The sequence below is a fragment of the Panthera leo genome, chromosome A2, assembly GCF_018350215.1.
Source record: "Panthera leo isolate Ple1 chromosome A2, P.leo_Ple1_pat1.1, whole genome shotgun sequence".
NCBI lineage: Eukaryota > Metazoa > Chordata > Mammalia > Carnivora > Felidae > Panthera > Panthera leo.
Window position 1 is genome coordinate 117,122,113 of NC_056680.1, and position 25,901 is coordinate 117,148,013.

At 44.6% G+C, this 25,901-nt stretch overlaps 1 long non-coding RNA gene across 3 annotated transcripts; it reads left to right on the top strand.

Moving 5' to 3' along the window:
• Nucleotides 1-17,559: 17,559 nt before the first annotated feature.
• LOC122209064 lies at nt 17,560-25,080 on the top strand. 3 transcript variants are annotated; one of them, XR_006197430.1, is made up of 4 exons: nt 17,560-17,642; nt 18,176-18,289; nt 20,051-20,113; nt 24,615-25,080. It is a non-coding gene; the product is annotated as an uncharacterized LOC122209064 (long non-coding RNA). The 3 variants fall into 3 exon arrangements; XR_006197431.1 differs by lacking the exon at nt 17,560-17,642 and adding an exon at nt 17,645-17,665; XR_006197432.1 differs by lacking the exon at nt 17,560-17,642 and having other exon boundaries at nt 17,909-18,289.
• The last annotated feature ends 821 nt before the right edge of the window (nt 25,081-25,901 follow it).

The window sequence follows — 25,901 nt, forward strand, 5'->3', positions numbered from 1 at the left end:
GACTGACAATATCAAGTGTTGACGAGCTTGTGGAGCAACTGGAATGCTCATACCCTGTTAGGGGAACATGAAATGGTTCAGTTGCTTTGGAAAGCAGTTTGGCAATTTCTTATACAGTTAACTATACTATTACCATTTACTCAATAATTTCAATCTTAGGTAACTAACCAAGAGAAATCAAAACATATATCCCGGCAAAAATTTGCGCTTACATGTTCCTCATCGCTTTATTTATAATAGTTAAAAAGCAGAAACAACCCACATGGCCATCAACTGTTGAGTGGATAAGCAAATTTGCAGTATAGCCTTCCAATGGAATACAACTCAGCAATAAGGAGAAAAAAACTATGGAAGCACGAAACATGGATGAATCCCAGATACACTGTGCTGAGAGGAAGGAGCCAGATACCAAAGACTACATAATATATGATTTCGTTTCTACTTAATCATTGAGAAAGTAAAACTAACCTGTAGTGACAAACAAGGAGAACAGTGACTTCTTAGGGTTGGGGTGAGGAGACTGCAACAGTGGACAAGAAAACTTTTAAGGGTGTTAGAAATAGTCTGTTTCTTTTCTTTTCCTTTTTTCCATTATCCTGCTGGCACTTTATTCATTTTTAAATAATTAATGAATTAATGTTTACATTTACATCCATGTTAGTTAGCATATGGTGCAACAATGATTTCAGGAGTAGATTCCTTAATGCCCCTTCCCCATTTACCCCATCCTCCCTCCTACAACCCCTCCAGTAACCCTCTGTTCTCCATATATGAGTCTCTTATGTTTTGTCACCCTCCCTGTTTTTTATTATTTTTGCTTCCCTTCCCTTATGTTCATCTGTTTTGTACCTTAAAGTCCTCATATGAGTGAAGTCATATGATATGGTCTTTCTCAGACTGACTCATTTCACTTAGCATAATACCCTTATATAATGTCAATAGCACTGCTATAAACATTGGGGTGCATGTGCCCCTTCAAAACAGCACACCTGTATCCCTTGGATAAATACCTAGTAGTGCAATTGCTAGGTCGTGGGGTAGTTCTATTTTTAAAGTTGTTTGTTTCTTAATTGGGGGGATTGTTGCATTTGTGGGTGTATACATTTGTTAAAACTCATTGAACTGCATAATGTGGGGACATTCTATTATATGTAATTATATCTCAATAAAATAGATTTAAAATGAAGAATCAAACAAGTAAAATTAATCACAAGCATTTGAATAAACAATAGCATTTATCTGCATCAAGTGTTCAAAATATACAAACCAACTTCTTAACCACATTCTCTCATACAATATTACATATGAGAAAGACCCCACATCTTGACCGTGTTCTCACTGCAGGCTAAGGCTCTGGAAAACAGCGATGCATTCACCACATAAGGAAGAAACAATAGGAGAGGAAGACCCCCCTTATGATGCTTTCAAGGAATCATTCGATTCCTACTTAACCGAGTTTTTTCCTGCCCAGATACCCAGGAGAAGTAGGAAACTGGCTATTTATCTACACGGCACAACAAGTTCATAAATACTAAATTCGCTTCCTCCTGTCTCTTTCCAGGCTTTCCATGGTTGTGTAGAACGTGGAACAGATTGGCCTTCATTAGAGCCAGGAGAAGGGAAAGGGAATTGCCACTCTGGCTTAAGAGGAATATCTGACAAAAATACAGCTTTCTTTTATTGTCTGGCAAAGTGGCAAAGAGTTTAGAAGTAAACATACTATATATTTTGCTTTGAGCATTATATTTCATTGACAAATAGTGTAAGTTTTATAACACAGGCTGCTGACATCTGTTATAAACAAGGTTTTGGAATAGCTTTTGGGCACATTCCCCCTCACCAAAAGCTAGATGAAAATGCCTTCATGCTGTGGGCTGGGTGCCCATAATGTGCTATAGAACACACATAGACCACAAAACACTGCACACCAAGTGCTTCCTGGAGGAGGAGTCCTGAAGGTTGGGAAACAGACAGAATTCACCTGGAAACTAAGCTACGCCACCCTTGTGGAATTTGGTACGTTGGCAGGAGTGAGTTTTTTGTTTCTGTTTTCAAAGTGAATGGCCTCATGCGTGACTCCTGTTTCAGAGAACACGGGCAAGCACCAAACTGTCTGTCTTCTTGGTATCTAAGTTTGTGAAGGAATTCTTCCCCTGTACGTTCCTTAAACAAAGGGTACCCCCTTCGCCTATGCTCCTGTCCGGACGCAGGGGAGTAGACTTTGTTGGCGATTTGCGTGTGGTTCTGGATGGGGGCCGCCACGGATCAGTATTGGCCTTCACCTCTGCCTGTTTGGGGGACAGCAAATAGGCCCAGCTGGTGTGTGGACAATAGGATAAAAACACGGCCCTACGTAACTATTTATCAATATATTGTGTGGGGAAGAGTGGAGGGGGAGAGCCTCCTTGCAGATCTGTTCTTCACCGGATATCCCCGTAAAGACAGGGGCACTATTGGTCTCGGATGAAACAATAGAAGCCTGAGAGATGCTCAGGGTCACTTTCTATTCACCGTCTGGGCAGGTGGAGCCGGGATTACACCTGCCTTTGTTTTTCTTTGCCCTGTCTTCAAAATATAGTCAGTTTCCAAAGATCTATCCTAGGTCCTTGTCTCTGCTCTCGATGCTTGGCAATCCCATTCACCCCACGGCCTCATCCTTCATGTGCGTCCACTCAGGGCCTGCTCTGGCCTGACACTGGGTCTGTGGAGGTGAATCTAACTCAAGGGGGGCCCTCTGGATGCTTGCAATCATACAGGAAGCCACCCGTGTTCCCCTGATTAGGTAACTTGTTTATGACAGAGATGTCATAGACAGAGTATAGACTGCAGGGATGGCGTGACAGGAGGTGTGATCCAGAGGGTCAGGGGAGTGTTCGTAGGGGATGATCTTGAAAGACAAATGGGGTATTGGTCGGGGAGAAAGGGGCCAGAGAAGGGAAGAGAATTGCAAGTAGAAGGAATATTATAAACAAAGGCATCAAATGGCCTTGGGGACTTGCAAGGATATTGGTTTGAATTAAAATATTAATAGAAAATTCCCAGAGTGCCTGAGAGGCTCTGTCAGTTGAACATTTGATTCTTGATTTCGGCTCAGGTCAAGATCCCAGGGTTGTGGCATTGAGCCCCATGTTGGGCTTTGCACTAAGCAATGGAGCCTGCTTAAGATTCTCTCTCTCTCTCATGGGGCGCCTGGGTGGCTCAGTCAGTTAAGTGTCTGACTTCGGCCCAGGTCATGATCTCACGGTTCGTGAGTTTGAGTCCTGCGTCAGGCCCTGTGCTGACAGCTCGGAGCCTGGAGCCTGCTTCGGATTCTGTGTCTCCCTCTCTCTCTGCCCCTCCCTAGCTCACGCTTGCACTCTCTCTCTGTGTCAAAAATAAATTAACTTAAAAAAAAGATTCTCTCTCTCTCTCCCCCTCTGCTCCTCTCCCCCACCCTCGCGTGCTCTTTCTCTCATAAAAAATACAAAAGAAAAAAAAAAGAAAAGAAACTCTTAAAAAAAACTCCCATAGAGCTGTTACTATGTGCAAAACACCATCCAGGCTTTTTTCTTACTCCTATCAATCCTTCAAAGCCCAGCCCAAATGATGTTTCCCCTACCAACCCTTTCCTGATCTCTCTTCACGGAAACAATCTCACTTTCCTCTGGACTCACGTAGCATTTAAACTATGACATTTATTTCTTTACCTTGTAGTTTAGTTCATAAAGTATATTTGATACACTGTATTTGGCTGTGAGCCCTGGGAGACTGATACAGGCAGATAGAGGCGTGTTTCCTATCGCCCTCTTGGCCCCCAGTACAATACCTTGCACGTGTTTGCCGCTAAAAAAATTTGCTCATCCCTGAATGAATGGATGAGTAGTGAATGGTCTCTTCAGGCACTATTATGGTTACTCACTACCACTTTTTCCTTCTTGAAACCACTAGCTTGTGATTTAAGATTCAAATCCCCTTTCTGGAATATAGCACTTTTTTTTTTTTTTTTTTTTTTTTTTTTTTTTTTAACAGGAAAAGGTGTTCTTACCCATGTCTAGAGTCATCGCACACCTTTTAACTTAGCCCGGGTTAACTCTGTGAATTAAGTCGTTTTGGTCGTCCTTCATTTTCCTAAATTCACCTTCTTTCTATAACTCCATTCCTGGGAAAGTTCTTCCTTGTACTTTTCTGTCTTTCTGTCTGCTGGCTTCCAGGTTCCCCCTTGATTCTAGGTGAGCGTGTCTTTGTTGGAATCACCTCACTTCGGCTGATGAACCTCCTGAGTTTTGCCCGGAGAGTGTCTAGATAGTCACTCTCCCAGTACACAGTGTTTCTCTCCTCCCACGTCATGTCTCTGAACCTGATTCCTTAAGTGTTCCAAGGTCTTCCCACATCTGCCCACACCTTCCACGCCTTCTAGAATTCACCTTACCTCCCCCCCCCCCACCCCACCATGCTGCTCCCAAGGAGGTCTCTGCCATCTTGGGGACATGGACATCGTGTCCATTTCCAGCTGTCATTGTTTTGTCCCAGGAAAGCTTTAGCATGTCTGAAATCAACCTTCCCCCTCACATTCTGAGTGACCCTACGTTTTCCCATTCCATATGTCGTGAAAAGCACTTGACTTAATGTCTCACGTAGTAAGGTGTAGCTGTTTCCTCCTCAAATTCTCTTTTATCCCCTCAGAGAAACGATTCCCTTCGGCTCCCTCAGATAAATCAAAGCTCAGACTTTCATTTCACGGACATCAATATTAATTGAGCATACATTATGTGCCAAGCAATGCAAATAGTTTGGTGGGAAAGACAGATGTGCGGAGAGGACTCTGTGTTTAGTGCCCGGGGAACAGGGAGCAGGGGAGAGAGCCGTGTGCTGGAGAAACTGATGCCTGAGTGCAGTCGCCAAGAAGCTGGAGATCACCAGGTTCACTGCTCTGGATGGCAGAGACAGATGGGTAGTGGTGGGAGGGGAGGGAACATTCCAGGTAGAGTGGAGAGAATATAAGGCCGGTCTCGTTTATGAAGCCCTGTCTCTCAGCACTCCTGCTAACCCACCTTGGGTGTTTCACTTAATGGACATCAGGTGTCCCCAGCTCTATTTTTAAAAAAAAATTTTTTAATGTTTATTTTATTTTTGAGAGAGAGAAAGAGAGAGAGAGAGAGAGAGAGAGAGAGAGAGAAAGCACGAGTGGGGGAGGGGCAGAGAGAGAGGGAGACACAGAATCCGAAGCAGGCTCCAGGCTCTGAACTGTCAGCACAGAACCCGACGCGGGGCTTGAACTCACGAACAGTGAGATCACGACCTGAGCTGAAGGCAGATACTTAACTGACTGAACCACCCAGGCGCCCCATCCCCAGCTTTATTTTAAGTGTCTTAAGAATAAAGATGCTTTCATTTCCCTGGGATTCCGTGAAATTGCTACAAGTAGCAGGCACTATTCAGAAGGGCAGGTGCTGGGTAGGTGTTGGAGGGATGAGGGAGAGGTCTGCAGAGGTGGGTTCCTTTAAATGAAATGGAAGGTTTTGTCCCCGTGTGTAAAGATAGCTCAACTCGTGCCTTGAAATGAAGAGTGAACAGACGATCGATAGCTTCTAGCTTCTGGCCTGGGTGTGGTAACATCCAGGCCATTAATATGCTGTTGGGCCCTTTCCACAGACATTTGTTTCCCAAAGCTGTGCTGGCATTTCCCAGGTCCTTGGCTTCCTCTCCAACCGTTCGCACACCCTCGGGGAGGAAGGGCTCTCTCTCTCTCTATTTATGAACAAGGTAATGTGTGTCAAATTGCCTTGGCTTAACCAGGCAATTGTGCACCTTTAAAAGGTACGGGGAAATGTTTCTCTGCGGTCAGATTGGCCCATAATGCACATCTGTTCTCTTGACCAAACTCCAGCAATCTGCCCTCGCTTAGCTGCTAACTCCACAACCTGCTCCTGGCCGGCGGCCCGGGCCCAGCAGGACAGTCTCTGTGTGGCCAGCCGGCTGGGTTTCTGGCATTGGAGGGTGGCAATCAGGGGACTCCAAATTCATGGGTCCTCGCAACTTCAGGGCATCCCCAGGAAATCTACAAAGGGCTTAGGAGGGACCTGGAGGAAAAGGAGAGCAGTGAATGCGATTCTCCTATAGAGAAGCAATGGGCACGGCCACAGGGAATTTTGAGTGGAAACTGAAACCAGTATCTTCTTGTTTTTTTCCTCCTAGAAGATGACCTACAAGGGGGTCGGATTCAATTAAAAGCCAGACACCTTTTTGCCCTTCCCTGAACTCTGGCTTTCCCCAAATTCCATGCATGGGTTCCGCACTGCAAATGACGCACAGCCACCACCGGGAACAGTGCAGGATTAAGCCCAGCCGCGTTCACAGAGGACTTCCTTTCCAAAGACCTCCATACCCAGCCCCTCACGACTTCTCATTGCCCCATGACCTCTGCCCCTTTCCCAGCCGCGGCCACCACTCGCCTGGATTACTGCACCCCCTTCGCCTTGCTTCTGCTCTTGCCCCGCCCTGGACCACGATCAACACAGGCGCCAGAATTTGCCTCTTAAGATAAGGCGGGGGGGAGCCTGGGTGGCTCAGTCGGTTAAATGTCCGACTTCAGCTCAGGCCACGATCTCGCGGTCTGTGGGTTTGAGCCCCATGTCGGGCTCTGGGCTGATGGCTCGGAGCCTGGTGCCTGCTTTCGATTCTGTGTCTCCCTCTCTCTCTGCCCCTCCCCCGTTCATGCTCTGTCTCTCTCTGTCTCAAAAATAAATAAAACGTTAAAAAAAAATTAAAAAAAAAAAGATAAGGCGGATTGTTGGGTAGCTGGGTGGCTCAGTTGGTTAAACATCTGACTCTTGATTTCGGCTCAGGTCATGATCTCACGGGTTTGTGGGATCCAGCCCCTTGTCAGGCTCTGCACTGACAATGCAGAGCCTGCTTGGGATTCTCTCTCTCCCTCTCTCTCTCTCTGCCCCTCCCCTGCCTCTCTCAAAATAAATAAGTAAACTTAAAAAAAAAATTAAGGCAGATCTTGTCACGTCTCGGTTCAAAGCTTTCCAGTGGCTTCCCCTCTGACACAGAATAAAAGTCAAGATCCTCATATTGGCCATCAGGACCCTCCCTTTATTTCCTCCCGACCTCAATCGCTTTCTACCCCTCACTCACTCTGCTCCAGTCACGCTGCCCCTCTGTTGCTTTTGTTGGGTACTCCTCCCCCAGATGTCTTTGGTTCTTTGTTCGGCTGTCCCCTGAGGTCACTCCATCACCATCTTCTGAGCTCTGCTCAAATATTGCCTTTTCTTCGGGACTGGCTTGCCATCCCGGTTTGAGATTGCTCTCGTGACCACCCAGCACTTCTAGTTCTGCTTCTCTGTTAGTTTGCCCACAGTACTTAACATCCTCTGACATAATAGAGACGCTATGTTTTGATTTTCTATCTATCCCTAACTTGAGTTTTGTCTGCTGGATCCCCAGTGCCCGGCACAATGCTGGGCACGTAGCTGGTGCTCAGTGGAGCATGGTGGAACGAATGGATGGCCGACAGAGAATTGAACCAGCGAGAGCAGGAGATGGGAGATGAAAACCTCAAAATCCGAAAAGATGGAAACCGTGAAGTCTTCTGAGAGCAAAAAGAGTGCCCCGGACCTAATCCTAGGCTATGAACAGTGATTAGTGCAGGAAATGACGTAGGAGAGTATTGGTCAGAGATGATAACGATGCTAAATTCAGCATCCTGGTTGAGGATGTCATACATTGCTTCTGGCTCTATCAAGAAAGAAAAGCCCTGGGAGACGCAGGCATGAGTTAGGAAAAGCAGAAAGGAAGAGCTAAGCATGGACATCCATGTGCGTTTTCACTTAATAAATACTTAACGATTATCTGCTCTGTGCACGTCACTGTGAAGAGGCTATGGAAGACCTCAAACAAATCGGGCACCTCCGTCTGGCCACACACACATACACACACACGCTCACTTTCAGGGCCATAAGGCGAATGCTCATTTGCCAAAAACCCAAAGCAGGAGGTGTCAGAGACGGAAGTTATTGTGACTAGGGTCTGGAAGAGTCTTTGGAGCAGGTGGCACTGGATCTGGGCCCGGGGGCTCTGTGTGAGCTAGAGCCAGAGTGTGGGAGGGTGAGTTCTGAGCTGAGGGACAAAATAGTAAAGGAAAGTAAAAGTAAAGGAAAGGAAAGTAATAGTAAAGTAAAGGGACCACGTCACATGTTAGCCCCATTCACATGGCAACCTGGCTCCATTTCTCAGAGAAAAGTCATTTTCAAAGCTACCGCTGAGGAGGAGGTGACATAGAAGAAATTCGGCACCTTCCCCTCTCATGCTCTCATCCCAGGGCTTCAAAGCGTGATCTCCGGACGAGCAGCATCAGCGTTACTTAAGACGTTACTTACGAGGTTAGAAGCGCAAATTCTCAGGTCCTGCCCCAGACCCACTGATTCAGAAACTCTGGGGGGCCCCTGGGGGTCCTAGCAATCCGTCTTCTAACAAGCACTTCTGGGGTGTTAAAATTTCTTTTTTAACGTTTATTTATTTTTGAGAGAGAGAGCCAGAGACAGAGCACGAGTGGGGGAGGGGCAGAGAGAGAAGGAGACACAGAATCCGAAGGAGGCTCCAGGCTCTGAGCGGCCAGCACAGAGCCCGACGTGGGGCTTGGATCCACGGACCACGAGATCACGACCCGAGCCGGACACTCAACCGACTGAGCCCCCCCGGGAGTCCCACAGGCACTTCAGGTGTTTTAGAGAACCGGTACCATGTATCTGAAGTGTTCAATTATTGGCAGCTACCACAATGATCAGTGTGGAGAGGGACCAAAGTTTCCGTGTTTCTGAATTTGCTGAGGAAACTCTCCTTCCAAGTTTCTACCCTTGGTCTTGCATCCTGACGGTAGGGTCAAGACAATTCTCCCCTTTTATACTGTTTTATTGGGACAGTAACTTCTGTGAGCACTTGAGGCCACTTCATGTTGTTATAGGAGCTAAGAGGAAAATGTGAAAAATGTGTAAGACCCAGTGTCCTGAAAGTCCAAGTTCTTTTCGATGGTGGGATTTTCGGAGAAGTCATTTCGTTCCATCTTTCACAAATCTTTAGAGCCCCTCCACTCTAAAGATAAAAGAAAAAGCACCTGGGATGTCCAATGTACATCTCCGATTATCAAAAATTAAGCAGTCTGAAAACATAAGTGTTGGGGAGGCTGAGGGCTAATGGGGCCTCTCCTACACAGCCAGGGGGAATACAGATTGACATTATCACTTTGGAAAACAATTTGGAACTGTCTAGAAAAGTTGAACATACATATATACCTGACAATCCAGAAATTCTACTCTTCTTATACCCCTGGAGAATCTCTTCACCTATGAACTTGAAGACCCATGCAAGAATGAAAATAGAAAACAAGACAAAATTGGACACAACCCAAATTTCCATCAACAGAAGCCTGGATAAATAAATGGTGCTCTTTACATATAATGGAACAGTCCATAGGAAGCACAACAAATAAACTGGCTACATGCAGCAGCTTGGCTGAATCTTAGGTAACATATTGAGTGAACAAAGCAGGTATCATAAGGCTACTTAAATGTTTATTTATTTACTTTGAAAGAGATTGAGAGAGAGTGATCATGAGTGGGGGAAGGGCAGAGGGAGAGGGAGAGAAAGAATCCCAAACAGGCTCCGCACTGTCAGGGCAGAGCCCAATGTGGGGCTTGAACTCACCAGCTGTGAGATCACGACCTGAGCTGAAACCAAGAGTCAGGCGCTTAACAGACTGAGCCACCCAAGGACCTCACAGAAGGCTACTTAAAGTGTGGTAATTCGGTTTAAAAGCTTCAAGAGCAAAACTAAATAATACCTTCTTTAGGATTATGTATATAACGCATATATGATTATATATGACATCTACATCATACATACAATAAAATTAAAAAAAAAAATCAGGGGCGCCTGGGTGGCTCAGTCGGTTGAGCATCCGACTTCGGCTCAGGTCATGATCTCGCGGTCTGTGAGTTCAAGCCCCGCGCTGGGCTCTGCACTGACAGCTCAGAGCCTGGAGCCTGTTTCAGATTCTGTGTCTCCCTCTCTCTCTCTGATCCTCCCCCGTTCACGCTCTGTCTCTCTCTGTCTCAAAAATAAATAAACGTTAAAAAAAATTTTTTTTTTTTAAATCAAAGAAATGATAAGCACAATTTGGGATAGAAAAGGAAAGTGGAGCACAGGTACATGCAACAATATTGATAATATTCTACTCCTTGAGCTGGGTGATAGATTCACCAGTATTTGTTTATTTATTTATTTTTTTTAACGTTTATTTATTTTTGAGACAGAGACAGAGCATGAATGGGGGAGGGTCAGAGAGAGAGGGAGACACAGAATCCGAAGCAGGCTCCAGTTTCCGAGCTGTCAGCACAGAGCCCGATGCGGGGCCCTAACTCACGAATTGTGAGATCATGACCTGAGCAGAAGTCGGACGCTTAACCGACTGAGCCACCCAGGCACCCCCAGGACTTCTTTTTTTAAAAAAAAAAATTTTAATGTTTATTTTTGAGAAAGAGTGAAACAAAGCATGGGTGAGGGAGGAGCAGAGAGAGAGGGAGACACAGAATCCAAAGCAGGCTCCAGGCTCTGAGCTGTCAGCACAAAGCCCGATGCAGGGCTCAAACTCACAGACTGTGAGCTCATGACCTGAGCCAAAGTCAGATGCTTAGCCGACTGAGCCACCCAGGCGTCCCTTAAATCTATCATTTTTTGAGAGCTTCCTGGATGCTAAGCCACCGAGCTAAGTACTTTCCACCTAATACCAATTTAATCCTTGCAAAATCTCTTTGATGTGGATAGTATTCCCATTTTACAGATGATGAACTGAGGCCGAGTGAGGCCAGTAAACTCACCAAGGCTTAGCTAGTGAGTGGCAAGGCAAGGATTCCAGGACAGGCCTGACTCGTAATGCCTGCCTCTGACCAGAGGACAGGCCGGCCTGTCCCTCTAACTCAGGGGGCTCTGTGGGGTTGATGCTCCTCGATGTCTCTGCCAACTTCACTCGCTTGTAGGCTCAGAGGGGCTGGCATGGAAGAAGGTGCTGAGGGTAGAGCTTTGACCCCGGACCAGCTTCCCTGTGGGCATTTTGATGTCTGCAGCCTTGTGGGGCCAGGCCTTGGGTGTGCGGGGGTTAGTAAAACAAAGAATCTTCACTCCAGATTGGATCTTCCAATGCACCCAAAGTGGGAACGCAGGGTGGTGATTTTGGAGAATGTGCAGGTCCTTGCTTTTCCACACTTGGGAGAAAGCTGTGCCTTCCTGCTGTTCTTCCTGTTCTCGTGTGAACCCTTGTGTGGAGACAACGCCACATGGGACGGGCACCCACACAGGCCAGTAGGAAGATAGGCAAGTGGCCTGAGGACTGGCTTCTGCAGGCGCTTGGATCACCTTACATAACAGCAGCTTAACCGGCGTCTTTGTCGTTAGAAATATGGGACAGCATTTAATGCTCCCATGGGCCTCTTGTCTGGTTGATAAAATCTTCCCCTCTGTTTCCAGCAATGGATCCCTCCAACTTCTTAAAAGCCCAATCAGTGGCTTTGCCTTCACCAGGAGAGAGCCAGGGTGTGGGTAGGTTAAATGTGGGAATTTCTGCTGGCTTAAGCAGAGTGGTTTCTGGAACTCATTGGTTTTGGCTTTTTTTAAAAAAAGGCAAACTGAGGGGCGCCTGGGTGGCGCAGTCGGTTAAGCGTCCGACTTCAGCCAGGTCACGATCTCACGGTCCGTGAGTTTGAGCCCCGCGTCAGGCTCTGGGCTGATGGCTCAGAGCCTGGAGCCTGTTTCCGATTCTGTGTCTCCCTCTCTTTGTCCCTCCCCCGTTCATGCTCTGTCTCTCTCTGTCCCAAAAATAAATAAACGTTGAAAAAAAAAAATTAAAAAAAAAAAAAAAAAAAAAAAAAAAAAAGGCAAACTGACTCTGAGGTTAGTTCCCTTTCTAATTGAGTAATCTCTTAGGCTTGGCAAGTACGTGTATCTAGAAAGTAGGTAGGATTGGTTCTCCTGGAACAGAATTAATTTGCCGTTTGTGGTAAAGAGCGAAATTCAAGAGGCTGTGGTGGGCAAGCCAATGTGTTTTGCCTTTCTTAGACGTACACCCTGGGCTTATGATTCCTGCACTAATCGTAGCTACATTAGAACAACTGGCTTGTTTATTTTAGATCATTTATAGCCATTCTGCGTTTGTTGCCTGTTGCCTTAGAGAGGGAAGAAAAAGCCACCATTTGTAGAATGCTCCTTATGTTCTGGGCTTTTTATGCGAATTATTTAATTTAGTTCTCATGACATCTCTGGAGAAAAGCATTATAATCCCTATTTCACAGATGGGAAGCCCAGCTAAGGATGTGTCATGTTCAAGTTTACAGTTAGTAGAGGAGCTGGGATCTGAACTCAGGTCAGCTGGTCCCAAAACCTTCCATCAAGTACACTGCTTCCCATGCCTCCCAGCTTGGGCCGAACCGGGCAAGAAAACGAGGACTGCGGCAATGGCTCTCCACACAGCGTGGTGACAACATGGCCGTGTTGGTTGGGAGGTTGATTGCAAGTGTTTCCGTTACTCCTTCATGTCGTGAATAATTTTCCTGTGGAGTGAGTGGGTCTCACTTGTATTTTGTATTGCGATCTGATGCTCCTTTGGTATTCCTTGGAGTATCAGACCCAACCCAACTCAACTGCTCACCTTCTCCACGTTGCAAGTTCCTCACTGATAAAACTGGGATAATAGTAGTATGTACTTCTTAGTCGCTAGGAGTTAAGTAAGGCACCGCCATGATGTGTGTGAGTGGCAACTGAGGCTTAATAAAGGGGTGCTGTTATTGTGGCTAGCCCTGAAGGGCACACCTTTTTTTTTTTTTAAGTTTAGTTTGAGAGAGACAGAGACAGCATGAGTGGGGGAGGGGCAGAGAGAGAGGGAGAGAGAGAGAGAGAGAGAGAGAGAGAGAGAGGGAATCCCAAGCAGGCTCCGTGCTATCAGTGCAGAGCCCAATGCAGGGCTCACGAACTGTGAGATCATGACCTGAGCCGAAATCAAGAGTCAGATGCTTCACCGATTGAGCCACCCGGGCACCAGAAACAGCTCATCATGGTCTGGAGACCTTGAAATTCCTGAGTCTGTGTCACAGCATATTATTAATGAAACATGGCGCTAAGGTACTCTTCCTGTTTGGAAAGTGATGGCTGCCTTTGGATTTTACAGCTCGAGTTTGTTTGTTTGCTTTATAGAGCGCGCAACTTAGGAAAAGTGTACTTTAAGCTCCTTATTCTCTGCAACAAATGCCTCTTTCATTCTCTTACCTGCTGCCAAATATTTACACAGTATTGGATGGATTCATTCACTTAGTCAGCAAATGCTGCGCCCCTAATTCATCTTCTTAGGGCCTCTGACTTGTAGCCCATAGGTTCCTGTGCACCAGGAGCCCAAGTTCTAGTGCAGGGAGACATATACTTCCATGGGTCATCGTATCTCTCCTATCAGCCCATGTCACATATAGGAAATGCACTGGAGCCCGGAGAGGAAGCAGCTATATCTGTGTCTGGAGGAAACGAGGAGAACAAGGAAGACTTTGAGATGGAGGAAACAAGGGAGAGGAAGGGGACGCACGTGACATTCTTTGTCCCAAGACTCAGGGGTGTGATAGGGTCAAAAGCAGGTTACATGTGAGGGAGACAGAAGACAAGCCAAGTAAGGCCAACAGTTCAGATTAGGAAGGAATTTCCAGGCCACGCCAAGGATCCGGGGCTTTATACGTACACACTCAGAAAACTTTACAGGGTTTTCACGGCGTCAGAGCATCAGATTTCCCTTGTAGAAGGAAAGAAGCTGAGACTGGAGGCAGGGTTACCCGTTGATAATACTCGCAGCTTGAGTTTTAACTCAGTCCTCAAAAGTACCCTATGAACTAGGTACTGCTATTACCACTCTGCTGAGTAAGAGGCTGAAATACAGAAAAGAAACTATCCGCAGGTTCACACAACTACTGAGAAGGAGCCACTTGGATTTGAACCCTATCAGCATGACTCCAGAGTCTGCAGATATAAACACTAGACACTCATATCTGACTTGAAGTCTACTGTCTAAGAAACTATGATAATAGTCCTCATGAAAAACAATGAATACCGAACCTCTTGGGTAGCCCTGAGGCCGCAGGATAGGGGACCATTGTCCACTGTATCAGAGGCTGTTATCCACCCGATATGCATTTTCTCTCTTAGAACTCTCAGTTTTTCTCTGAGCCCCTGACCGCCTGGAATAGGGATCATAATCCCTAGCTTTCCCTGCAGCTAGGTGTGACCATGAGTCACAGTTTTGGCAAATGAAATATTTGGGAGTGCTGTATGGAAGCTTCTAGAAAGTTTCCTAATGATTGGAGCATGTCCTTTGCCTTCTTCTTCCTATCCCTTCCACCATCCTGCTTTGGGGAATGTGCGTGTGGTGGCTACTCCCTTGGATCATGGTAGCAGGTGCCACTCCCTGGAAGGAGCATCGATACCTGAAGTCTTGGTGAAGTGGAACTGCCACACCAGCCGGGACCACCTTCCGGGGGATTTTCCCTGAGAGACAGATAAAGTTTTATTGTGCTTTAGGTAGTATTATTTCAGGTCTTTGTTACTTTCAGCCAAACCTATTCTTGCCAATACATCCCTCCCTTCCTCGAGGAAAATTACAAATGTTGGAAATATGATAAAATAGAAGGATCCCTATAGGTGAAGTCAACTCTGCACGTTGTAACACAAAAATCGTGGTTCGATGTGTTTTGCAGCAGTTTAAAAAATTCAAAATTTTTGTCAGGGTTGACAATAAAAACAAAGAAAGCTATGATCAGTGGAAGAGGAAGACCTGATTTCCCAGTGTGTCAGGGTCAGGAGACACAAATGTGCCCGCATTCCATTGCATTAAGGCCCTACTCCCCAAGCCACCTCAGAGGGAAAGGGTCACCTGTAGCAGGACCCCCCCCCCCCCCGCCCTGTAATAACAGGATTATACATCCACACCCTTTGCAATGTGACATTGGCAATGCCTCTTGGTAAAATAGGTGGAATATACATCCTCTTGTCATTCATTTTAGGGCTTGGCCATGCAACTTGTGTGGTCAACAGAATGTTGACGGTTGCAATACAGGTAAAGCCTTTAAATATGCTTGGGTGTTTCTGTTTGTTTCTTACACTTCTGCCATGTAAGGTGAGAAGGACACGTCCTTGAAGGAAATGCTCACGTATGAAAATACATGAACGATCCTTTAAGTCAGTACAAGGATGAGAAGATACCAACCCGGAAGCACCACGATCCAAAATTATGGCAGTGATCCCTTCTTTTTTTTTTTTTTTTGTAGCAGCTTTATTCAGATATAATTCAATTCCATACAATTCATCCATTAAATTTTTTTTAATGTTTCTTTTTGAGAGAAAGAGACAGACAGAATGTGAGCAGGGGAGGGGCAGAGAGAGAGGGAGACACGGAATTCGAAGCAGGCTCCAGGCTGTCAGCACAGAGCCCAACACGGGGCTCGAACTCATGAACCGCAAGATCATAACGTGAGCTGACGTCAGACGCTTAACCAGCTGAGCCACCCAGGTGCCCCACAATTCACCTATTTAAAGTAAACAATTCAACGGTTCTTTGTATTTTTATAGATTTGTGTAGACATCATCGCGATCAATATTAGATTACTTTCATCAGCTCCCCAAGAAGCCCTTTAGCAGTTACCTCCTGCTCTTCAAATTCCAGTCCCCTTCTCCATCCTGAGGCAACCACTAATATACCTTCCATCTCTGTGGATTTGAATATTCCTGACCTTTCATATAAATGGAATCATACATTATGTATTCTGTGACTGGCTTCTTCCACTAGAAATGATGTTTTAAAGGTTCATCCATATTATAGCACGAATCATTACTTCATTCCTTTTTATTGACAAGTAATATTCCATTGTGTGGATATGCTCCATTTTATTTATTCACTCATCACCTGATGGATTCAGTGGTACTTTTGTATAACCACAGGAACATGCAGAAGGAGAAAGAGCAGTGCAATGTGCTGATGACTTTATGGGACAAAAGCCTTTATTGTCATGTACTGGTCACATCCACAGAGTGTTACACACACACAACAGTCCATTTCTCATTGCAAATAAGCATGTTGCTATGTGATTTAAAATACCAGTCTCTCTGAGACTTACCAACGGGAAACAGTGTCTCCAATGCAATCAACTTGCATTTATAAATGCGATGACATTTCTATGGAACCGAGGCCATGCTCTAGATGGGCGAATTTGCCAAGGTAAATGCCACCTTCAGTCTGGGTGGCCAGGTGGCCTTTCTTTTAGATACCTTTATTTTCCTGAGCTAGGGCGTTTACCCAGGTTCAAATATATTTTTCTATATTGCTCATGGTCGACCAAGGACTCTGTCATCTCAATGGCAATGAGGTCACTACAGTGACCAAGGAGTCCTGGAGGCCCAGCGGGCCAAAAATGCAACATATCAGACTAGAGCAATTTTCTCTGGAGCACTGACTAGAGACATAGTGTCACCACCTCAGAAGTGTGCACTTTGAAGACAGGGCTATATTTTGTCCGATTGCTTTGATTTAGTTTAGATTGAATAACAACTATTATTAAAGAAGGGCAAGAGAATGCCACTGTACCAAAAATGCTCAGAGTCTTGTAACTAGTAGATTGGTAAGTAAGACCTGGGGATAGAACCCACAGCAGAGTGATTATAGTTAACAATGGTGTGTTGTAAACTTTGAAGTTGCTAAGAGACTGGGTGGTAATTGTTCTTACCATAAAAAAGAAATAATAATTATGTGACCTAATACAAATGTTAGCTAATGCTACGGTGGTAATCATATTGCAACATATAAATTAGCAAATCAACATGTTGTATAACTTAGTCTTAAACAACGTTCTATAACAATTGTATCTCAATAAGAGGATAAAACAATCTTTAATGAGGAAAAAAAAGGTATTCAGGGGAACACAGGTTTAGAAAGTTTAAAAAATATGACACGAAAAAAAAATACTCCATGGGCAATAAACCCCAATGCCTATAGGACCAGACAGGAAGAGCCAGTCATATGGAAGGATTGGAAGCAACTATCTCTAGCTGGAGAATAGAGATCAGCTACATTTTTAAATTATATGCTAACAACGTTAAACATGAATAATCAAAAGATGGGTAAAAATATACTTGGACATTATGAAATAACCCTCCAAAACAGATTATAAGGCCTGGTTGAGATCCAGGGGAACAAATCGGGGGTTGATTTGCCATTCCTAACTTAGCCTGAATATATAAAGTCAAATGGACCTTATAGGATACTTTCTACACATATAGCAAAGAATGACTCTATGATATCTTACGGATTTCTGATCACTTTATTGGAGAGAGTTTATACATAGAAGCTCATGGGATATATTCCAGTTTGGGGACCATCATGGGAAGAGCATCTTTCCTGTGTTTGGTGCCTTTGCCGATTTGTGGCTGAATAGAAATCTCCCCCATTCTACCGCTCAAACAGCTACCTCAGGACTTTCTGTTCCGAATCCGCCAAATGCAAAAGCGACCAGACAACATCGCCTCCGTTCCCCTAGGGCTGCTCGTTCAAGTGGCTGCACTTGCCAACCCTGCCTGGGCCTCTGCAGGTCTGTCGCAGCTCCCCCTGCAGGTAGAGAGAGGAAAAGGGGGCCAGATTCCGCAGAGAGGAAGAGGGAGGAGTGGCCACCGCCGTGAGTAAATCTTCATTATCATAAAAAAGGGAACCACGGTTTCACTCTCCCCGTTTTTATGATGAAGTAAAATAAAATGGGAAAGAAGAGCGAGAGAAGAGATTGCTCAGTAAATGGCCTCAAACCCAGCACGTGTTTATTTAAGCGTCTCTGTGCAAACATAACCCTGGGTGTCCGTTAAATCAGCAGGCATGTCAGTTGGCACTTCTGGTTACAGACCATTTTACGGTCATACATCATTCATAGCCGTAAAAGCCATTTGCCCTCTGTCACCCAACCAATCAGGATCCAGCCAAGAGGAAGCGGAGCAGTAGCCTGGCAGTTTTCTCCAGGCTCCTCTGAATTTCCTCAACCTGGTTCAGCAGAATGTCACAGAAAATTAACTCTCCGGGGTTATTAGGGACCCCTTCCCTTCCCCCTCCCTACTAAGAAGCAATGCGTGATTTCAGGCTAATATCTACCCCAATCACAAGCAACACCTTGTGACGTCCGGGGTAAGAGAACAGCGGGCATTGTACGCAGGCCCGGCACAACACCCGTCGCCTTGAACCACTCGAGTGAAGGTACGTGGCTGGGGCACGGCTCGCCATGCCTCTGCAGTTCACTCCTAATGCTCACTTTGAGCAGATTTGAAATTGATGTCAGTGTCTAAGCCACCCAGCGGGTAACCTTGATCCGCCCTTGCTTCCCTCTTGCGAGTTCACATTTTTTCACTCCTCGCCTCCTCACTTCTGTTATCCACACAGAGATGCCTGCCAAAGCCTTATGACCGCCTCGGGCCTTGCAAACCATGCATCTTTCGGTTCTTCCCAAATGCCCGCCCCTCTGGGTTGGTGCTTCGCTTAAAATGCCTCCCCACGTCTAAAGGGTCCTCCCTTTGTATTTATTACTTCTTCACTCTTTCTTGGTGCACGCCTTCATTTAAGAATGAGCCTCAACGGTCGTCACAACCGCAGTGGGCACCTGGACAGTCCCATCTGGTCGCCCCACTCCATCTCTGCCCGGGTATCCCGCGTGGCTTCTGGCCTCTCCAGTCGTAACAGGCTAGGATCAATTTTCCAGTGGCAGCTTGGAAATAATAGCGCAAAATGTATATTAATACAGAAATATATTGTGAAACTGTCCTTAAACAAACAAATGAGCCACTTTAAAATATTACTGCTATAAATGACCATGACAGTCGCACAGCACATATAATAAAAATAACTGCTGAGGAGAAGCTGCTGAATTACTATAGTAATAAACCAGATGTGATTATTATCATTTAACACGGTCATTGAATACCATGAATCCCTGAAGCCATTAAAATATTTATGATTAAACATTTGCTATTCCTTATAACAGAACGTATAGTTGGGTACTAAAAAACTGTTAAAGTATTATTTCAGCTAATATATTCCAGTTCTATAATGGAGGTCAACCAACATTGCCTGAATTCTTTAAAAGAGGGATGAGCAGGTGCCTCTCCGTATCTGGACATATTTCAGGATGTCTATGCTGGTATTATATACTCTCAGGGTCCTGGGGAGGGTGTATCAACTACACGCTACTAAGGTAAAAAAAAGTATGTTCCTATTCTTTATACTCATGAACAGATGTGGGCTTGGGGGCTGTTCTGGTCATTCTTCTAGCAAGAAAGCAGATGTAGCAGATGCTTTCAAAGTCCCCTGCTCATATCCCCGTGGCATTTGTCTTGAACATTCCCCAGCAAGCGTATCTCCACCAAAGGGTGTCCATTCGGCCAGCCAGACCTGCATTGCCAGGGCATTAACCCCCCCCTCCCCCCCCCCCCCCCCCCCGGGAGCAAAGGTTGGCCCTGGCGGATAGGGTTGGGGAATAAATATCTCGGCCAGATTTATGGACGTCCCTCTTTTTCAAACTCTGTCCTTTGGCTGTGCTCTTGACCCTCGTTGCCCTCCTGATGATTGTTTTCAGTTATAATTTTAGTTCGGTTACATACAAATTGGGTTTGTTGGGCTGAACAGAAATGTTACAAGCGGTGTCTTCTCAAATTTAACTAGAGACACTTCTGCCCCACAAGGTCAGTCTTCCAGAGTGTTTGCTGCTCCCCTCCCTTCCCGTTTCTCGGCAGTTCCAGCTTCATCAGAGGATGAGGGTTGTTGCCAGGAAGGGAACTCATCCATCCACAGCACGTCCTGGTGATGGCCCAGGAGTGGAGAGCTCCATGCTGGAAGAGCTGAATGAGAATTCTTCGTCACTATCGCTTGAGGCTGACCTGAGTGTTTTAATTATTCATGCTACCAGAATTGGCTATTTCTTGTTAAACGGGTACCAACAGCAATCACCTTTCCTTATATCTTTAGAGACAAGTATTTTCCAAGAAATAAGATGCTTGAGTTGTCTGAACCCTGCCAATGGACAATGCGGTAAGAAACAAAAATGTGGGATTTTTGGAAAGAGGTCTGTTCCTTACCTGGTGTGTGCATATATATATATATACACACACACACACACACACACACACACACACACACACACACACACATATATATACGTGCATTTATATATATATATATATATATATATATGCACGTATATATATATGGGCATGTATGTATATGCACACACACACACACACACACATATATATATGGCACATTATATAACTCTTTCACACTTTCTAGCTTGCTAGCAGCTTAATTTTCTCATATGTGAAAGGACCATAGCAACCATATAAATTGGTAAAATGTATATAAAGCGTTTATATACACTACCATGTGAGTAATAGGTAATTAATAAACATTAACTTATTAAATGATGAATGAATGGTGAATTTACCTACTATGAAGCTCTTCCACAGCATCACGGTGACAGCTCAGTTCTTGGCAGAGATATTACCTATTGGGAACCCATTTGATTCCCAGCATGTCTCTCTCTAGCTTCCCATCATACGGTTTGGGCAGTGTTATATATCTCTGTCATGTGGGTTCCATATTTGTCCTTATACTCCCAAGTTATATTTGTATAGGTCCATCCCGTTCTTGCTGTGGTTTCACATTTGTAGGTTTAATAACCTGGGCAGCTGTCTGATGTATGTACAGGAAAACTCACAAAACCTCAGAGTGGAATAAAAAACATTTTCGAAGACCCCTGCTGGCTCAGTCAACCCTAATGAGCTATTAGATCATTAGAGACTCTTTGCCGTCAATTAGTCATTAGATCAGCAACCATTCATTGATGACAGGGCTCTCCTACTTAAAGGGATAGTACTGTTAGAATGCAAAGGAACCATTGCAGGTGTCTCTGAAACTCTCAAAAAAAAAAAAAAAAAAAAAAAAAAAAAGTAGCACCATGTGGTCGTTTCAAGTCTCAGTTACTCCAGAACCTAAAACGAGGCTCATTTAGTATGGCTGCTTAAATTTTTCAGGTCACCTTGACTTAGTAAAGATTTCCAATGAAAGAAGAATAAAGGCTTATTACAGTTTATATGTAGCCATGTAGCCCAGGGAGGGTAGAACAGGCTTAAAGGCTCTTGTCCATGTGTCGTGTGAGTATCGTTGCCTTGCTCATCATTTCTGTGACTTTCTAGGGCCTCATGTTCTTGGGGGTCTTTTCCTCCAATACCTTTCCTGCTGACCTCTGGACCTGTCTTGGACCTCAAGTCTGCTCTCTTCTCTGGCCTGTGGCCACCAAGACACCTGAAGGCCTGCAATTAGTACTCATATCATGCATTCGTATGGACCTATGGTGACAATTCCACGTGTGTGCATGTGTGTGCTCACAAATGTTACCTGGTAATCCAGCCTGGCAGATAAGTAACTGTTAACTAAGAATTGATGTTGGACATCATTTCGGGTAATAGTCGCTTCTCATAACCACACCAGGGTAGATGTCTTTGCCAGCTTTCCTCCTAAACATCTCCTGTTGGCTCTTCTTTCTCCCTCAACATACTCTTTCTTTCTCTCTAATTCTCAGGCTGCTCCCAGAACCTCAAAATCCCTCCAGTGTTACTAGGCAGAACCATTCACCACTGTCTGGGACCCAATCTGAAGGCAGTCGATTGGCCCATATAAGTATTTGCTAAAATCAAGACGGTTCTCTCCCCTAAGATGAGCGCTACCGCAGCTCAACTAACAGGTGACTTTCCCCAAATATTTGTGGTTTTTTTTTTTAATTTTTAAATGTTTATTTATTTTTGAGAGAGAGAGAGAGAGGGAGAGCATGAGCCGGGGAGGGGCAGAGAGACAGGGAGACACAGAATCCGAAGCAGGCTCCAGGCTCTGAGCTGTCAGCACAGAGCCTGCCTCGGGGCTCAAACTCACGAACTGGAAGATCATGACCTGAGCCGAAGTCGGACACTCAACCGACTGAACCACCCAGGCGCCCCTTTCCCCAAATATTTGTAACATTTGTGTAAGTAATCAAAGATCATGTGCACCAGCGCTTGACATGTTTTCAGGAATTGCGTTGGAGAACTCCACTACCCACACTGCACCCACCATGACATAGCACTTCCCGGAATGAACCAGGATCTCTTGTGGGCGGGTTTTGTCTGATGGTAGGTGAGGCCAAAGTTTGTCTCTGTTGGAATGCATTCCTGAAATCATAATGAGCAAATATGATTCCCAGTGAATAAATATGCACTTAAAAATGCTTCCTGGCTATCTTTAAGTGAAAGTAAATGGTATTACCTTTTAAACTAGTAAGAACACTTTGGAGGAGCATTCTTCCAGGGCACCTAGGTGGCTCAGTCGGTAGGGCATTCGACTTCGGCTCAGGTCATACTCTCAGTTTGTGGGTTCAAGCCCCGTGGTAGGCTCTGTGCTAACAGCTCAGAGCTTGGAGCCTGCTCTGGATTCTGTGTCTTCTTCTCTCTATGCCCCTCCCCCACTCGTGCGCCTGCGAGCTCTCTCTCTCTCTTTCTCTCTCAAAAATAAACAAAAATTTAAAAAAAAAAACAATGAGTGAAAGGAGGAACATTCTTTGGCTGGGAATATCCAAGACTCAATGGGGAGGCTGAGGGCCCTTTTGAAGTGAGCGGAAACTGAGTCGTCAAATCCTTTCTGCAATGACAGAAGCTGATGTTGGATAAAGACTCAATTACTAGTCATGTTTACTTCAGAAAGCCTGTTAATTTTAGTTCATTTATCTTCAAATTTACTTTAATGCTCTATAGACCACATTGTTGTTTAGTTCTTTCTGTAAAAGAAGAACTACAGAGTAAAGCTTGTGTTATTTATTTATTTATTCATTCATTCATTCATTCATTCATGAATGAATGTTTATTTTTGAGACAGAGAGAGAGAGTGAGAGAGTGCAAGCAGGGGAGGGTCAGGGAGAGGGAGACAGAGGATCCAAAGGAGGCTCCGTGCCGACAGCAGAGAGCCCAATGTGGGGCCCGAAGTCATGAACCATGAGATCGTGACCTGAGCCAAAGTCCGACGCTCAACTGACTAAGCCACCCAGGTGCCCCAAAGCTTGTGTCTTTTTAAAGGTGAAATGGTTCTCTGATATTAATTTTTGGGGGAATCCTGGGATGATACCAAGTAATAATGACATTAATCACTTTCTGATTTTTTTTAACCAAAGTTTTACTTTATGTGGGGAGCAATGCAGAGCCCTATTGGACATTATCTCACTTTTTCTCGTAGCTCCCCCATGAGGCAGGTGTGTATTGCATCCTATTTTATACTGGAGGAAACTGATCTCATTTCACCTACATATTACTTTTTCCAGAGGCTTCCCTAGCTTCCCCTATTATCATGCTTGTCACATTTTACTATAAATGTTTGTCTATCTCTTGGCCCCAACAGATCAGCGTGGGCAAGAACCACATCTGTGTTGTTACCTAATTCAGTGTGCCTGATTCAGTGCCTTGCATATGTTAGGTGCCTAATAAGTATTTGCCTACTGGCTGGCTGGAACAATGAATCAGCATAGAGAGGAAGAGTAACTCACTCAAGGCCATTGGTAGAAAGTGGAACCAAGACTCAGATCCATGGCCCCTGGACCGTGGAGCCCAAGCTCTTAAATGTCATGTAGCAATTTCCTCCATCCCATGCCCAACCCCAACACAAAAACAACATGCTGATTTAAACAATAATATCTTTCTTGCTGCCAAGGCACACACTTTTAGTCTTTGTGGAAACGTGAGCTCATTAGCAAAGCATCTTTTGTCACTGGGGAAAGGCACAATTCGTCCCTGAGTTTACCCCCTGCATGGTGTGCTGTGAAAGAGCCCCTCATCCTTGATGTGCCCAGAAGCACCCAAGCCGAACCTTCTCCAGATCACGGTCGAAGCTCTGAAATCTGTTTAAGACTCCAAAGTCTGGCCTTGGGAAAGTCTTAATGGTCCAAATACAAAGGGGTGGAGTGGGGTGAGATGATGCAGAATTGAAGGTGGTGGGGGTTGTGCAGAATTTCTTTTCTTAAATGAAAAGCCCAAATAAAATAAATAAATGAAAACATAAATCACAGTGTCTTCTCCGGGCTCCTGGCTGGAGGAAAACAAATTAGAAAGGGCTTGAATGAAAGGAGTATTGAAGAAGCTTGACTTGAATTAAGTGGTTATATATTTTAAAAGCACTTTTGTTGGGTCCTGTAAAAATAGCAAATAAAAAGGTAGTAATATCCCCTGACTCTGTGAGGCAAATACCAGTAATAAAGTAAAGTAAGCTTGGGTATGTGTATATGTGTGTGTATGTGGGTGGGGTGGGGGGGCTGCAGAATTTAAGAGTATAAACTTGAGTAGAAGGGAAAAAAGTAAAGCATTTGGGTTAGAAACACTTTCATTTTCTCTTAATAATTAATGACGAGGTGCTATGGTTTCAAATAGATACCGTGTGTCTTTCTAACACCATTCACTTTCCTCTTAAAATGGCCCTAAATGAAATGTAAAGACATAACTTGATTTTTTTTCTTTGACAGGCAACCTACAAGAGTTATTTCAGGGCTATCGAATGGTTATAATTTAGGATCCATTTTACAATCCCTCCATACATGGGCAGAGAAGACTTTCACAATGAAAACTGCAGCAAGCACCAACCACAGCCAACCTGCAGTTCCTTTTTGACCCGCCTTTTTGACCTGCAGTTCCTTTTAATAACGCCGTGACGTTATTAATTGAAAAGTTAACATCAACTGGACAGCATAGATATTTTTACAAATCTATAGAGGCTTGAGCCGCGAGTTGCACAAAAATGGTCATGGAGGAAAATAACACAGAAGAAGTTGCCAGGAAAGAGCTAAATGAACTTTCTCCTTGTTAAGAAATGTTTAGGTCCTTTTGTTTGTAAATGGCAGGTGGGTGGTACAATTCCAGTGTAATTTCAGAAAGCCATCTTCTGCATGTAATAAACATGTCTGCAATAATAGGATTCAGAAAATCGCAAAATGCATTCCAGACACCCTTTGATTGTGCATACAGAACAGAGGATTTAGCCATAATTGGCTATAACACAGTTATGGACGGCAAATGACACACGGCGGAGCTGGGTGATGTAGCAGCTCTGATTAGCGACGGTAAGGTTCAGCTGAACATCGCGAATAAAACAGCAAGTGCATGGTGACACAGCACCTGCCCTCCTTCCCTTCTTCCCTCTCTTCCCGCCTCACTCCCTTCCTTGCTCACTTTCTCCCTTTCTGTTTAATTGAAGCCTCATAACTTAGACTAGAGAACTTAGTTTGTTATTACCCAACGAATCACATGTCAGCCAAGCCTTCATTTTCTTCAGAGAGTCACAGTTGTGTGGAAAGGGGAAGTAGGAGCCCATGGGGAATTGACTTTTTGGAGAACTAGATGTAATTTGAATCAAGAATTATAATAGGAAATAAACCATTACGATAAACAAGGAAACACGTACACAATTACTTTCACGGCGTAATTTTATTCACTCTAGTTGAGAAAATAAAGAGATAATACTGACCGTAGCACCTGGGTATTTAATGCAAACTGTAAAATCTATTATATTAAACAAAGTCAAAAGCAATGTGAAAGATCTTGAATCTATTCAAGGCATGCACCTCATTACAGACTTAGCAAATTAAAACACAAATAGGATTAGAAAAGAATAATGTAACAATCTCCCACCACGGTCCCTAGAGCATTAAGTCATAAATTGGGTTTGCATTAAATTGTGCCTGCAGTATTGAATTCAGGGAAAGAGCTGTAGGCTGGAGATAAACCATGCTGGGCTACTCACCAACTTTGGCAAA